This window comes from Ambystoma mexicanum, chromosome 4q (assembly GCF_040938575.1).
Source record: "Ambystoma mexicanum isolate Mex_15411 chromosome 4q, UKY_AmexF1_1, whole genome shotgun sequence".
NCBI classification, from domain to species: domain Eukaryota; kingdom Metazoa; phylum Chordata; class Amphibia; order Caudata; family Ambystomatidae; genus Ambystoma; species Ambystoma mexicanum.
Window position 1 is genome coordinate 384,246,560 of NC_090928.1, and position 16,121 is coordinate 384,262,680.

At 49.4% G+C, this 16,121-nt stretch overlaps 1 protein-coding gene across 2 annotated transcripts in view; it reads right to left on the reverse strand.

The window, feature by feature from the left end:
* The window catches only part of AKT3 (AKT serine/threonine kinase 3), a 2,870,184-nt gene that overhangs the window by 1,537,228 nt on the left and 1,316,835 nt on the right, over positions 1-16,121 (reverse strand). The gene's annotated exons all lie outside the window — the stretch shown is intronic.

Here is a 16,121-nt window from a genome sequence, read left to right on the forward strand (position 1 = left end):
ACTATAGGCACAGGGGTGGGCCAGAATTAAGAGGAGGTAACAGAAGGGGCACTAGAGCATCAAGGAGGAACAGGGCCCGGGTGGAGGGGAGAGTAGGAGTCGACCACGGAGTCAGTTAAGGGGTGTAGTTCACCCTTGCAGGGGAAGTTCCCGGGGTTGAACCAGGTCCAAGGCCCCAGGATATTATCTGAGGTAGTTCTTGGAAATTCAGGACCTTACTGGGAAAAGGGGTGGGGGTGGGAGATGAGGGGACTGGGGAGGTGACGTACTAGAGGTTGGGAGACAGAGCGCTGTTAAGGAATTCAGGGAGGGGAGAAAAAGGGGGAGAGGGGAAAAGGGGACAGGGGGAACCAGACCTGCAGAATATATTCAATTGTTGGTATTAGCATAGTGACGACACAAAGAATGGGCATTGCCCATTATGGGAATAATAGCACTTAAAATCACATTGTGCAATGTACAAGGTTTAAATTCGCCCGTTAAGTGCAAAAAAGAAGAAGGGATTATCAGACATTGCCAAGTGGACATTATGTTCCAGGAGACCCACATAAATAAATCAGACGGGTCTCTACCCCGATTACAGCACTTTACAATCATAAACCAAGCAAATGCCAATGGGAGAACGTCAGGAGCGTTAATAGGCTTCAGATGCCATCTCCAAGAGCAGGTTTTAGCTACACTAGAAGACAAGTTGGGGAGGTACTTATTCTTACGAGTGCAAATGAGGTAAAAGCGAATGGCCTTGGGAACTATATATGCACCCAATGCCAACCAGGCCACCTTCCTTCAGGAAACTAGGAAACTATGCTACAACTAGAAAAGATTGTAGAGGGGGAGATCATCCTAACAGGGGACTTCAACTTGGCTTGGGACTTTCCAGAGATCGAAGCACAGGGAGCGCGCGCAGGGGTGTAATCCCTGACTAAGTGCCTAAGGGAGCCTTCCATAATTTAGCCCTCAAGGATGTGTGGCTTGAGATGAAGGGAGAGGCGAGTGGATTTATGTGCTCAAGTATATCAGACACTGTATAGGATTCTTTAAATCTGGGTCTCGTGTCTCTTCTGGGTGAGATAGAAGAAGTGAAACTCAGAATAATCTCACTGTCCGACCATGCACCTCATACATACATAGGTGGGAGCCTGGTAGAGGACTGTGGGCCTGGTCATTCCCAGAGAACTCCTGTCAGATGAAACCGCAGTGGGAAAACTGAGCGACAGGACAGAGGAGTTCTTCGCTGAGAACGAGAATAGAGAAGCAACACAAGGTGGGATTTGGGCGGCATTTAAAGTGGTGGTTCGGGGAGAAATGATAGCGTTACAATCCCAGAAACTGAAAATGTTGAAGCCATGACCAAGACCTCGAGGCCCAGATAACGACAGCCACATAAACATTGGCAAACAAATAACAGGGACACCTGTAGAAGGCTGAAGGACCAGTTAGAGGTAATCCGCTGACACAGAGCAGAACAAGCACTATTATACACCAAGCAGCGATATTAGATAAATCCAAACAGGGCGCACACACTCCTGGCCAGACAGCTGAGAAGAGCAGAGGCAAATCGTACCATAATGTCTTTGAAGTGTTATACGGGGCGCTTACAATCGAGACAGAGAAGATAATTAAGTCCTTTGAAATATTTTATGGCTCCCTGTACAGGTCTGATAATCCTAATCAAAATGAAATAAAGTACTATTTTGGGCAGACCGCAATCGCCAAATTGACAACCACCGATAGGGAACGACTGGAGGAGGACATTATGAGGGAGGAGGTGGAGGCAGTGATCAAGGGTCTGCCGCAAAATAAAACTCCTCGACCAGACAGGTTTCCAGCATGCTTCTACCAAACATTCTGAACTAGTTTGAGCTGGAAACTAGCCTGTCTCTTCAACTCCTTTAACCAGAGAGGTGCGGTGAACCCCTCAATGGCAGAGACCAAAGTGGTAGTGCTCCCTAAACCCAATAAAGACCCCAGGCTCTGTGGATTTTACCGTCCCATTGCGCTCCTAAATCTCGATGCCAAAATCTACACAGGAGTCCTAGCAGCTAGATTATCTTCTCTCCTGCCAGACATGATGGGCACTGACCAATCAGGGCTCATTAGGGGTAGACAAATGTGGGACAATACAAGAAGGGTGTCTCGTCTAATAGAAAAGGCCGAGCGATGCAAGTTCCCAGCGGTTCCAATAGTGCTGGACGCTGAAAAAGCATTCAACCAGGTCGAATGGCTATTCTTATTTGAGGCGCTAGAACAGAAGGGAGCAGGCACGAGGTTTGTACAGATGGTCAAAGCAGTCTACAGTAGACCCGCTATGAGAGACTATTAACTTGCGCTTGTCGGAATCGGTGGAAATACAATGTGTTACAACACAGGGGTGCCTTGCTGCCTCTGCTCCTATACGTACTGTATTTAGAACCACATAGTGTCCATTAGGCACAACCCAGCAATACAAGGTCTCAACCACTCAACTCCTCCTTCTTTGAGACTTTAACATCCACATGGATGCTTCCTGTCCTTCCTCTGGACTCTTTCACGACCTCTGCGACCCTCACTCTCTATCCTCCCCGCTGGCCCGACTCACTCTACAGGGCACACCCTTGATGTTCTCACCTCTACAGACCTTACCCTCTCTATCCCCTTCACCACTCATCTTTCCTGGAGTGATCACTTTCTCTTTTCCTCCAAGCTCACTCTCTCCACCGCTCAGGCCAAGCCAACTCCAGCACTGCCACCTACCTTCTTGGTTATCCGACCCATGAAGCGTGTGTCAGCTGAGGCTTTCGCCACCACTTTCTCACCCTCCCCTCCCCCCTTTTGGCTGACTCACACCATGACACAGCCCTCTTCATGCTCCACTCTGCTATATCTGATATTCTCAATGATCTTGCCCCTGTCATGGGGATTCGCTTGAAGCCCAAAGCCAAGTGCAAATCCTGGTATGACTCAGACCTGCCACCATTAAACGCAAGTGCAGGGTGGCTGAGAGAGAATGGCGTGCTTCCGGTACATTCACTGACAAACTGGCCTGCCGGCTGCTCCAAAGGCAATACCGGCTCTTTGTCCAAACCAAGAAAAGAGCCCACATCCAAGTCCCCGTCTCTGCGGCATCTAACTCCTCAGCCGAACTCTTTAAAACCTGCAAAGAGCTGGCCAATCCTGCTGCAGTTTCTACCTCTTCTGTCCCCTCCAGGACCTCTGCACGGCCCTGGATTCTCATTTCATCTCTAAATCTCAGGACATCCTGTCCTCTCTCCCTCCTCCCTCTACTCCCCGCTCTTCCTCTGGCCCTTTGGCCACCTCTACTCCCCCCTTCTCTGCCTTTCGCCTGTTCAAGGTTCTAGACAAGTACAATCTATGTAATTCTCGTCCAAAAAGGTTCACCCCTGTTCCTCCAAAACCATCAAGAACCACATTGACACCTTGGCCCATGCTCTGGCAGACTTCTGCAACCACTCCTTCGCTAATGGAGCCTTCCCTTCCCCCCTGAAGCACATCCTTGTGCACCCCCTTCTTAAACCCTCTGCCGATCCGTCCTGCCCGGCTAACTATCGCCCTATCTCCATCACTCCATTTGTGGGCAAACTCCTGGAAAAGCTGGCCATCTCCTAGCTTAATCTTCACACTGAATCTGTTGGCTGTCTCCATGACCATCAGTCTGGCTTCAGAGCTGCCGGAAGCACGGAAACGGCTCTCCTGAACATCCGTGAAGACCTGCTCTCTAACCTCAATTCCAACACCCTGTGTCTGCATCTTACTTGATCTCTCTTCTGCCTTTGACACGGTCAACCATGCCATCCTGCTCAGCCGTCTCTGTGATAACGTGGGCATCACCGATCAGGTCCACCGCATTGCCGCACTCTGCCCCAACATTCAGTGCTATGCGGATGAAAACTAATTTTCAAGCTCCCATCCGCCACTTCTTCTCCTTCTCTCATCTTTGTCCGTTGTCTGCTATCCAGGAGTGGTGTGCCGCCAATGATCTCTGTCTTAGTGCCAATAAGACCAAGATTCTCCTGGTCAGCTCACCCGCCCCCTACTTTCCTGTCACTCGGGCCGGCCTCTCTTGGCCCCCTTCCTGCTCCCACCTGTGAGGCTAAAAACCTTAGGGTCATCTTAGACTCCACACTCTCCTTTACTCCTCACACCTCCGACGTCTCTAAGTCGTCACACTACCAGCTGCACCTCCTTAGAGGTATTCTTCCTTTCCTCTCCTTCCCGCAGAAGCTTGCTGTCTCCAGAGCTCTGGTTTTCTCTAGGCTGGTCTATTACAACAGCCTCTTTCTAAAACTGCCTGCTTCTACTCTCCACAACTCATCCAGAACAGGACTGCAAGACTTGTCCTTGGCCTCAAGCCCAGGGGTCGTACATCTCCAGGAATGAAATCTCTGTACTGGCTCCCAGTGGCTGTGAGGATTAAGTTCAAAACTATCTGCATTGCCCACAAGGCCTTCTGGGGTCTGCGGCCTCAACATCTTCAACTCTCTCTTCCTAAATCTCTTCCTTCTCAAACTCTCCGCTCGTCTGCCTCCAACTCCCTCAGGGTCCGTCGCTTTTCCAAGCAACAAGTTGGTGGTAGATCTTTCTATTTGGCTGGCGCCTCCCTCTGGAACAGCCTCCATGCCTCCCTGAAACTTGAGAACATTTCCGGTTCTGTAAGCACTGCAAAACCTTCCTCTTTGCTTCTGCATTCTCTATTCCTTTCCCCTGCTAAACTCCTGGCTGAAACTGAAACTGCACTGGTCACCTGGCTACCCTCTGATCTCGGGCCCAGGTCCCCTGTGCCGCCAGTTGCACACCTGCACTGCTGCCCTGGCAACCCTTGCACTCAGGGGCTGTTTCTGTATCCCCCTTCCTGCACTTGACACCTGATATCTGCACTTACCCTCGCACTTGCCACCAGCTAGCCACACTTTTTATTAATTATTTATTTTTACTGTTATCCTCTGTACTGCACTGCCCAGTCCCATTCTCCCCCCACACCTTTCCCTTCCCCCTGCCCCTGGACTTGCACAATCTCAATGTCGCGAGGTCTAGTAAGATCGTTGTCTATGTCTTTCCTCTGTTCCCCTCCCTTGCCTCGTCACACCTTGAAACACTTGTGTATAGGCACGTTATAAATGCCTTATAATATCATAAGTTTTGGGGTAGAGGAACATAAAATTATAGCCTTCACGGACGACATGTTGATGACCCTGACGCACCCAGATTCCACGATACCAGCTCTACTACACAAGCTCTCAGCGGTAGAAAAAGTGTCAGGATTAAAAATCAACATGGCAAAATCGGAACTGTTAAACCTAGGACTAACACAAAACCACCTGACGTTACTGCAGAGTCTTCCCATTTAAACTAGCAACTAACACAATAGCTAAACTGCGGGTGAACCTAACTCGATCTCGACCACGTATGGGGCCAATTTCCCTAGGATACTTTCAAAACTTAAAGCCGACTTGAACAGATGGACACCATTATGGATTTGCTGGTTGGGAAGAAAAGCCTCAATAAAAATGGTCGTGCTTCCTAGAGTGCTATACCTTTTTCAGTCACTCCTGATTAAAATTCTGCCATCATTTTAAGAATCTTGAATAGAATATTAACCCAATTTAACAGGGCAAAAGAAATGCCCTAGAGTGGCTTTGGAGACCCTGATGGCCCAGAGATTGAAGGGTTGGCTTTGACCTCCCGAATTTCGAAAGATACTATGTTGTGGCTCAACTAAGAGTCCTACATGAGTGGTTCACTAACAATCTGTCTAAACCATGGATTAGAATGGACCAGGCAATAGCGGTACCACCCTGGGGGGGGGGGGTGCTGTGGATGAACAGGCAAGATCGACCTAAGAATATAGGGTTGAGTCACATTCTCTCAGTGGTGTGTGACACATGGGAGAGATTAATTAGGCAGGGTCAAATGTCTACAATTCCATCCCCCTTCACCCCAATGTTTGGGAACCCACAGTTTCCCCCAAGATTGTACCAAGGATTCTCTGCAAGTTGGAGGGCAGTGGGCTGCATAAAGGTGGGCGACATGTTCGAAGGAGGGTCAGATCCTTTGAGGACTGTAAAAAAAATGCCTGGGCCTGCGTGAAAAAGAGCTGGGAATACTACCAAACACTGGCAGAAACAACCTGACAAAAGACAGGCAGGGTTAAGGGACTTATCTCCATTTGAAAAATGTATAACGCACACGAGGGACAAACCACTGATATCAAGTTTATATGGCATACTACAAGGGAGAGACCCCACCTGTACGTTGCCTTATATGTCAAAATGGCAGAACACAATTGGGAAGAAATACATGAAAATCACTGGTAAACTCTCTGGTCACAAATCCCAAAGCTAACAAAATCCATCCAGATCAGGGAAGCATGGTATAAAACGATGGTGCACTGGCACTACACCCCTGAGAGACTGCACTCAATGTACCCATGGATATCTCAAGAATGCTGGAGGGGCTGCTCAGGGAGGGGCGACTGGAGGCACATATGGTGGGACTGCCCGAGGCTACAAGGTTTCTGGGGGATGTCAAAACTCAGATCCAGAAAATTGTCCAAAGCCCCCCAGTTTACTCCCTAAAGGAATGGATGTGCGGCCTCTTCGACCCGGAATTTCAAATCCCGACAAAACCCCAAACGCAAAGCTTATATGATCCTACTGATCGTGGCTTGGGTAGTAATTGCGAGTAAATGGAAGCAGAAAATGCCTCCTACGAATGTTGATAGGCTATGCAAAGTATGGGGTATAGTCACGATGGAATGGGTGACATACGGAATACAAGGGAACAGTGACAAGTTCCGTCAGAAGTGGGGAATGATATTGGATTACCTAAAGGGAGACTGCTTGATGCAATGGTGCCCCCAAAACCTGACAATACTGGACATATTGTAATGACTGATTTGTTCTGAAGCTACAGGAAACCGTATCACTAATGCTCTAAAATGCAGGTCTGGGACAGGGGGGAGAGGGAAGGAAGGAACCGGGGTAAGAAGGGGGTGGGGTTGGTTTATGCTTGTGATCCTGAAAATACCAATAAAAATACATTTTTTTTAAATGATTAAAAAAATAAGGGAAAGGAACCTCCACAACCCTCGAAGGGGACAAGGAAACCCCTAGATAGCAATCTGCAGAAGATGTGGAGCAAGGATGTTGGCTCACCCCAGGAAGCACAACAGGGCCTGTGCCAAACAGAGCAAGGAGGACTTTAACCAGGTGAAGGACAAGACCAAACAGTGACATAGGCGCTACTCAAACAATAATGTTTTTACATTTTTTTTTAACTTGTTTCTTTTTGAAACGGTTGCACCTGCACGGATAACATTTAGACAAAAGCACACAGCATATAACGACACAGAATATTTCTTAAGGAATACACTGTTAGGCAGAAACCTGTGCAGTTCCCTCTGGGACCACTGCAAAATATTTAAGACTACAGGTGTTTGGCAGTAAACCCACTTGGTAGCAGTCTGTACCACACAGATTCACTTGGTAGCTGTGGCTGAGCAGTCAGACTTCCCTCAGGAAGAGTTAGGCAGTATACAGAGTATTCACAATAGGTCAGAAGAACACAGTAGAACAAGTAACACTGACCAGAGCTTGGTGTAAAAGAGATATAATTATTTATTTAAAACCACATCTAGTAAAACACACAGGCACTAAGGTTAAGAGAGTTAAGAAACACGGTCACTAAAAGATATACACTCCCTTAAAAGAATTTAGACAAGTCTTAAGTAAAGTCCCACTTATTTTCAGACAGCGGTGAGCGCTTAACGCTGATGGCACTCTAATAATTCGTTTTGAAAAGGGAGAGAAAAGCAGAGTATAATTTGAAACAGATCCCAACACTTTCACAAGAACATAACAAGAGAGGAAGGCAAAGTAAACCGTGAAGTTAGAGTTCAGAAGGCCGGATCCACTTTAAGAGGATCAGAACGAAATGTGTCCAAGGTCACACGGTTGCAGTGCACAAAAGTCTTGAAAGGGTTCAAAAAGAGTTGGACCAAAGAAAGGGACCAGTTTGATGGTCAAGGCGGCCAGCCCAGTCCAGAAGGTTAAGGGATTATTATTACCTTGTAGCAATCTTTATAAAGGGAGGCCTGGCGGACACAGTACCTTAAAGTGGTGAGAATACTCCAGCGGGGGCAGTTGTTCCTGGCAGCGGATGCAAGTCGGTGCTTCGTCCGGGGGAAGAGAGGATCTTGTCGGGGAGGAAGACAGGAGTCTGTTGCACTGCCAGGGAAGAAACCAGCCACGGAGTTCTCAGGTAAAAGGAGCGGTCCTTTTATTCGCGGTCCCGTGGTAAGTGGCTATCCAGTTGCCGGGGTGCTTGGCACGGGCAATTCGACCACACGACGTCCTGGGATGCGAGGAAAAGAAGGTAAACTGGTTGTGCCCACCAGTCGGGGAAGAAGCCTCTCCAGCCGTGAGATCTTCTCTGTCGCCAGGAGGTGGTGAGTCGGTTCCGGTGGTGTCGTCGTGGTAGGTCGGCTCAGCTTCTCCCTCGTCGGATTCTCAGGTCCTGTGGTGACTTCTGAAGTTCCAGTCCCCAAAGCCCTGCTTTTATGCAGCACACCCCCATTCAATCAGCCTAGCTGTCAATCAAACATGCTAAGCGGTGAGCCGGCCGGCTCACCACTTGGGCCAATCACACAAGAGTGCGACTTGAGTTACCAAGGTAACTCAGTCCAGGGTGCCTAAACCCCCTCCCGCACCCCCTGTGGTACCCAGACAGAGTGGCACCACTTTTGGAGGCTTCTGCGGAGAAGCCCGCCAAAAAGTGGAACAAAGGGCTCGACTTGGGTTGGAGTCACAGAAGAGAAACACAAACGCCATTTTAGAATCGAGTCCTGGCAAAAAATACCAACCGGCGAATTAATATTAATTAAATAAACTGGCGGTATGTTCGAGGCTATGAGAATTAAATAATTAAAGTTGGTAGTCTCGAACAATGGGAAAATCCCATAGGGATATATTCGCGGTCGAATATAAAAAGTAGTATCCACTGCCACCAGCCAAAACGCGATCAGGGGGGACGGAGACGTGCCCCCTTGACTAACAGACCCCGGGGCAATCGAATTGCCCCGACCAGTACATCCACAATATGATGGTTTGTACCGGTTTCTGTTAATAATTTGGGACTAGTAAAGCCAATGGTGACTTTTCATGCCCTGGGAGACAGTAGTCAGTCCCAGGGTATGGAGTCTATGGTGGGGTGTCACTATGACACCCCTGTGTCACTGCACGGAGGGTGCTGTGTAACACACAGTAAAAACACGAGACCCTATGGAGTAAAGGACCCCATAGCCCATAAAACACATTAACAGTCAAAGGAACACCATAAATCAGGTCCAAGAGTGGGATAAAAAGAGTCTCACTCTTGGCAGGAGAAAAAACAAACTCCAGAAATCCAGCAAAGCTGCTGGGGGACTCACTAGGTTAGGAAATTCAGCCTAAAGAGAGAATTCTCCCTAACATACACAAACAGCCCCCTGATTTTCCCTATGCTCTCCCAGTCCTGCCTTCCCTCAGTCCGTCTATATAGGCTTCCGCTCGGTCCCCTCAGTCAGGGTCATGTAGAGCTAGTTCGAGCGTATCCCATAAGGTCCGTCGGGTAGCTTGAGGCTTGTAGGTTCGACCCAGGAATTTATGGTCAGTCTATAAGTGGGGCGCAAATATCCGTGAACCGATGCAGGAGACCGGCCCTGGCTGCAGTGACTTTTTCCGCCACCAAGATGTCCTAGAGTTTGGTCCAGCACAGGTTCAGTGTGGGGCCCTCAGGCGTTTTCCATGTGCGGGCCGTCGTAATCCTTGCTGCTAATAGCAATTGGGTGAAGAGTTTGGCGGTCCTCCCCCGTCCTAGGAAAGGATCCCGGGACTGGCATGCCCAATAAGAGTACTTCCAGGCTATTGGGAATCGTCACCTGGGTGATGTCCTTTATGGTGGCTATGCATCTGTTCCAGAAAGCTTGCACAGTGGGGCAGGTCCTCCACGTATGTATGACCCAGGCTGTCCGCAATTGCGCCAACATAGGGGGGCTAAGTGATCGATTAAACCGATGGAGCCGTGATGGGGAGTAGTACCAACGGTGGAGCAGTTTATATGCACATTCCCGATTAGTGATGCACAAAGAGGATGAATGAGCTCTGGTCCATATGTCAACCCAGGCTTGGTTGTCTAATGAGCGCCCCAGGTCCACTTCCCATTGTCATATGCGGGTCGAGGGGAGAGGAGATCATCTTGGAGAAATTTATAAAGACTAGAGTTCCTACCCCTCTCTGGCATTCCTTGCAAGGTGAGTTCAAGGGGTGTAGGGGAGCGTGTGGCTTCCCGACAGATTTGTGGCTGTGTATACCAATGCCGAAGTTGCGCATAAGAAAATCTGTCTGCTTCTGTTAAGTGAAAGGTTTGTTTGCAGCTTTCAAAAGTATGTGGTTGGCCATTTCCAAAGAGCTGCCCTAGGGATTCCAACCCTCCCGTCACTCAATTTCTAAAACTCAGGGTGTTAAGCCGGGTTTAGAAGATTGGGGCATTTGGGCTTAGACCATGCAGAATTCCCTTAGATTTTAGAGCCCAGTCCCAGATACTAAGGGTGGCCTTGGTGGAGGTCAAGGTCCTAGCCCATGTATTCCGCAACAAGGGGTGGGGGGGCATGTGGAAGAAAGAGGAGGGGCACCGGGAGGCGCGATTGTTCCAGTTTAACCCATTTTGGGGGTTTATCCCCTATGCACCAAGTTTGGAAGTGTGCTAGCTGCAAGGCCACTTGGTAGGTGCGTAGGTTGGGGACCCCTAGACCTCCCCCAGCGGAGGATTGCCCATCATGACCTTCCGCGGAATTCTTGATTTGTTACCTTCCCATATAAACCCAAGCATTTTCCTTTGTAGCCGCAGGAGGGAAGGCAGTGGGGTCGTAGTGGGAAGGGAGGCACAGGCATAAAGCAACCGTGGGAGGAGGTTCATTTTGCATGCCGTAATTTGCCCAATGAGGGATCTCTCTTTTGAGGACCAACGTTCAAGGTCTCTTTCCAATTCTTTAAAGAGGTGGGAGAGTTCAGAGGTTACACATTTTTTGGGCATGCCGGGATCTGGACCCCCAGATAAGGTATCGATTTGTGGCTCCATTGAATGGGGCACAAGGACTTGAGGGCTTCCAGATCCCCCGGATTTAGACTCACTCCCAACACCACAGATTTCCCAAAGTTAAAAGGTGAACCCCGCGACCCTTCCAAACCTGTGGAGTTCTTGGAGGGAAGAAGTTAAGGAGGGACCAATGTTCATTATAGACAGCAGTATATTGTCTGCATACAATGACATTTTATGCTGCAAAGTGTCCGTTGGAAGCCCTGCAATGTTGGAATTCAGACAAATCCATTGGGTGAGAGGCTCCATTACTACAGCAGATAAGAGGGGACAGGGGGCATTCCCGTCTAGTGCCACAGGATAGTGGAAATGGGTTTGATAAGTTATGATTAACCCGGAGCAGGGTTTTCAGAGCTTGATAGTTGGCTAGCACCATATTACAGAAGTTGGGCCAAAGTGGAAAGCTTCTAGAGTAAGCCGAAGGAAGGACCAGTTTACTTTATCAAAGGCTTTAGTGTTGTTCAGGGCTAGCAGGGCCAATTTATGTGAATCTTGGGTTGCTATGTCTATAAGGTCGAGGGCTCTATGAGTGTTGTCTCCAGTTGATCTGTTTTTTTATAAAGCCTGTTTGATCTGAGTCGATAAGTTTAGGGAGGTTCATGGCTAGCCGGGTCGCCAAAACTTTGGAGTAGATGTGAGCGTCAATATTTAACAAAGAGAAAGGTCTATGCGCACCATTTTCCTTGGAGTCCTTGCCGGGCTTAAGTAGCAGGATGGTTACGGATTTCTGCATGGACAGGGTAACGGAGCCTGTGGTGCTTAAGGAGTTAAAGAGGGCTGTTAACGGGGCAGTCTGAGGGTGAAACCATTTATAGAACCTCGTTGTGAAGCCATCCGGGCCTAGGGCTCTGGGCTTTAGGGACTTAATTGCGGCTTCCACCGCCTCACCTCTGATCGGGCATCTAGTTCCTGTCTGGATCTTCGAGGAGCAGCTGGGTGGCGCTCCAGTGGTAGCTTAGTAGTTCTTCTCTGTCCCGTGGAGATGCCGACATTGTTTCGGAAAGGTGGGCTGTTGCCAGTCGTAGTTTGGCACTGTTCAGCATAGTGGACTTTGCCATGTGGGTCGCACAGGTCTATTATAGTGTTCCTTCTCCTTGCCTTGGCCAATTTGTCCACTATGAGTTTATTGGCCTTATTATTTTTAGCATAGTAGGTTTGCTTGGATTTGGCCAAAACGTGTGCCGTTTCGTCTGCATAGTGAGCTTCTTATTTCTTCCAGGACGTTTGCAGTGCGCGATGAGTCTTAGGCGTTCAGCCCTTCTGTTTATGACAGGCCTCCGCCCTTTGGACATCCTCTTCTAGTTCTATGCAGGCTTGTCGATTTTGATTCCAGAATTCAGCTCCGTGGGCAATTAGTTCGCCCCTAACCACGGCCTGCATCGCGTCTCAGGTGTTAGCCACGGAAGTGTTTGTCGCTGGGTTCTCTTGAAAGTAGGTTCAGATTACCCTTGCGATATGCGGCATGTTGTTTAAAAGTGGGTCGTATAGGTTCCAGTGGGGCAGGTAGGTGGATCTGGTTTGTCGGCTCAGAGAGTTCGTTTGACGGGAGCATGGTCTGACAGAATCCTTGTACCTATAGCTACTTCATCCAAAGGAGAGAGTTTGCAGGGAGGTCAGCAGAAGATCTATGCAGGATTACGTTCGGCGAAGGTGTGAATAAAAGGAAATGTCTTTCTCTCCATGGTGTAGAATCCTCCAGGAGTCCACCACTCCCAGCGTTCGAAAGAGGCGGAGGAGCCCAGCGGCAGTTTTGAAGTTTTTGGGGGACGATGGATGTGATCTATCCTGCAGGGGGTCTGAGACCCCACTGAAGTCCCTGCCAATGATTATTTGGCCTTCAACAAAGGGAAGTAGTTTGGCACCCAGGGCTTCGTAAAATGTTTCTTGGCCCCCGTTAGGGGCATAGACTGAAACAAGAGAATAAAGTTGACCAAGGATAAGGCCTTTGACTGCTGTGTATCGTCCTTCTGGGCAGCATAGTGTTTTGAGGATCCTGCACTGGAAGGCTCTGGATAGGAGTATGGCTGTTCCCCCTTTTTTAGAACCGCTAGAGGCCATATATTGACGCGGATATTGTCCATGTCGAAGGCGTACAAAGTCTGTTGGTAGCAAATGTGTTTCTTGCAGGAAGATCACAGCCTCCCATGTCTTAAAGACGTTACAGAATTGACTTCCGTTTGGGGGGAGCATTCAGTCCCTTCACATTCTGCATAGTAAGGTTGAGCTTCTGGTGAGGCGGGGGCTTCTCCATGGCACTTATATTCCGTGGGCAGGGGGGGTGGGCTGAGTGCCGCTCAGTCGTCATTCAAGGTGCCTAAGGTTCTGGTTCTGCTGTGCAACCAGGGTTTTAACTTAAGCTCCCAACAGTAAGCTTTAATGGCAAACTTCCAGGGTACCGACCATTTCTCGTCAGAAAGGTCACTAGCAAACTTTAACCAAACTGGTTACAGTGGACGCCAAGGGTTTACAGGTGACATCCACCTCGGAGTTGGGCATGGAACGCGTGAAGCCCGCTACAGTTATCAAGTTATCAATGGTTCCATAGTGTTCAGTGGTTTTGGGTGTGTTTATGGGGGCCACCAGTTGATCTTGGAGCTAGGCGTTGTTTCCTTAATGCTCTTATATGCTTGGATAGTTGGTATCTGTAGGCTGGTCATCTTGCCCATCGGCCCTTCTGAACTTTTGACCAAGATGTCCATCTCGGTTTAGGTAGGAGGTCATCGGCTCTGCCGTCTGGAGAGGTAGTAGTAGTGCCGGTTTTGTTCTCCTGAGAAGTGGGGTGCAGGATCATTCTTGCATCCTCCAAGTGCCCAATTTTTCGGGGGACCCCTTTGTAAGAGAACTGTAACGCTGTTGGCAAGAGCCAGCGATACCTGATGTTTTGACCACGGAGGAATGTCGTCAGCAGCGTCAGGGCCCTACGCTTCTGTATCGTTGCCACGGCCAGGTCCTGCAAGATCTGCAGGGGCGCTCCCTGGAATGACAGTTCGTCTTGTGATCGACCTATCGCCAGGATTGCTTCTATGGTTGTATAAAAGTGAACCCGGGTGATCACATATGGGGGGAATCCGATTCAACTCCTCGACGTAGACGCAATCAAGCAACATTGTGGAGATATCGGCGCTTTTTGGGGCCTTAAGGTGTTTCGCCATTGTTGTGGTCCTGGGGCGTGTTTTTGGGCAATGAGATGCTTGCTCGGGAGTGCGTTTATATTCCTGCTTCCGATGCCCCACACTGGGGTCCCACCTTCGTGCTGCTCTCCAATATAGCTTTAGGGTGTCCCCCCTTTATTCCCTTTCCTGGTGCCCAGTAACCAGACCCTTTCTAGAGCCTCTTTAGGGTATCTCCGTGAGATGCCCCCTACCAGAATGTTTTTGTGGTGTGGCACACCCAGGTACCTTCAGGGATGTCTGCACTGCTGCCTGTTTTATGGTGTCCCCCTGTTTAGCATTTCACTGGATTGATATAGTCTTGTGAAGCAATTTTTGGTGTGTTGGTCTGCTTCTCCACTGAACCAGCCCCAATTCCTGCTGTGGTGGGTTGGGGGCCACCTCTCAGTGCCCCCCTGATGGTGGCATGTGGTTGAGGAGCTTGAGACTGGGGAATTGCAGCTCATGAATGCGTAATTAATGCAGATAGTAGGGCTGAGCCAGGGGAACCCTTCTATTCGGAGGGCTTTATGTCAGCGGGGCCATCAGTCCACAGACCGACAGAGGTAGAGCAGGCCATCTCGTTGAAGCGCAGCTTCGGACGACCAGAGAGATGCTTCTTCAGCATAGCACAGATGAGGGAGGGCGTGGTCACTGCTCTTATTTTGCAGTATGTAGAGGGCCGATGGGGTTGGGGCCTGCCCATCATGCGCTGCTTGCGACTGCAGGGATCTTCCTCACATTTGTGGTGGCTATGTTTCGCTTGGCCAGGTCTTGAGGCTGATAGCCCCTTTGGGTAGAAGGGCTTTTAATGGGGTCCTGGGCTTGAGCGCCCACCGGGAGGCTGTGTCTGCTACGCGTTCCTGCGAAGCGTCAGAGCTGCTGTTGCTCACCTGCGGTGAGGTAGCAGAGCTCCTCTCATGCCCACATTGTCTGCAGGGCTCTGATGGCATTATGGGTGGAAAAAAACACTGGTCTGGTGGTCCCACCACATGCCAAGGTCAAGCGCCGGCTTCCAGGCGTTAGTTGGGGCAATGCTGGTGATGCTCCACTCGGTCGGAGTTTTCAGGGCGAGCGCCTCCTCTGTCCTACTTTGCGTGGACAGACCACCATCTTGGCTCGCTGGGTGCTGCTGAGCGCCGATTATTCAACGCTGCTTCACGGCTGGTGGGTTCTGCGTTAGCGGTTCACCTCCTCACTGTTGGAGCATGGGACAGTCCGCTGCATCAGGAGAGTATCATCAGCTCGATCCGCGGCAGGGAACCTCGTTTATTACGCTGAAGATGCGGCCTTCATACAGAGGCCGTTACAGGAGCAGCCACATCGCTGGCGCTCCAGGCCACGCCCTCCTAGAACAATACTATAATGACTTTGGGGCTAGGATCGCAGACAGGGTACAAAAGCAAATGGCTATGATGAGAGAAGATTTGGCGGCTGCACTGCAGGACATAAAACGGGACGTGCACTAAATGGAAGAAATGGTGGACACCAATGAGAAAGTTATTCAAGAATTGACGGAGGACTGAAACTTTGGCGCGGCCCATAACCTTTAACTTCAGGCGGAAAACCTAGAAAACAGGACAAGGAGATTGAACATTCAAATCAAAATCATGCCAGAGGAAGTCCCCAGCAAAGATCTCTAGAAACTGTGGTCAAAGGTATCTTTGTTGACCTCTTCAATGCGGAGGAAAAGCTAGAAGTGAAGATTGATAGAATCCACACAGTGCGACCCCAAACAACAGAACTAGTGGGAAGGCTAAGGGAAGTCCTGGCAGCTCTACAGGACTACAAAACGAAGGAAAAGATCTTGCAAACTTCAAAGAAGGCGAAACAAATAACGTA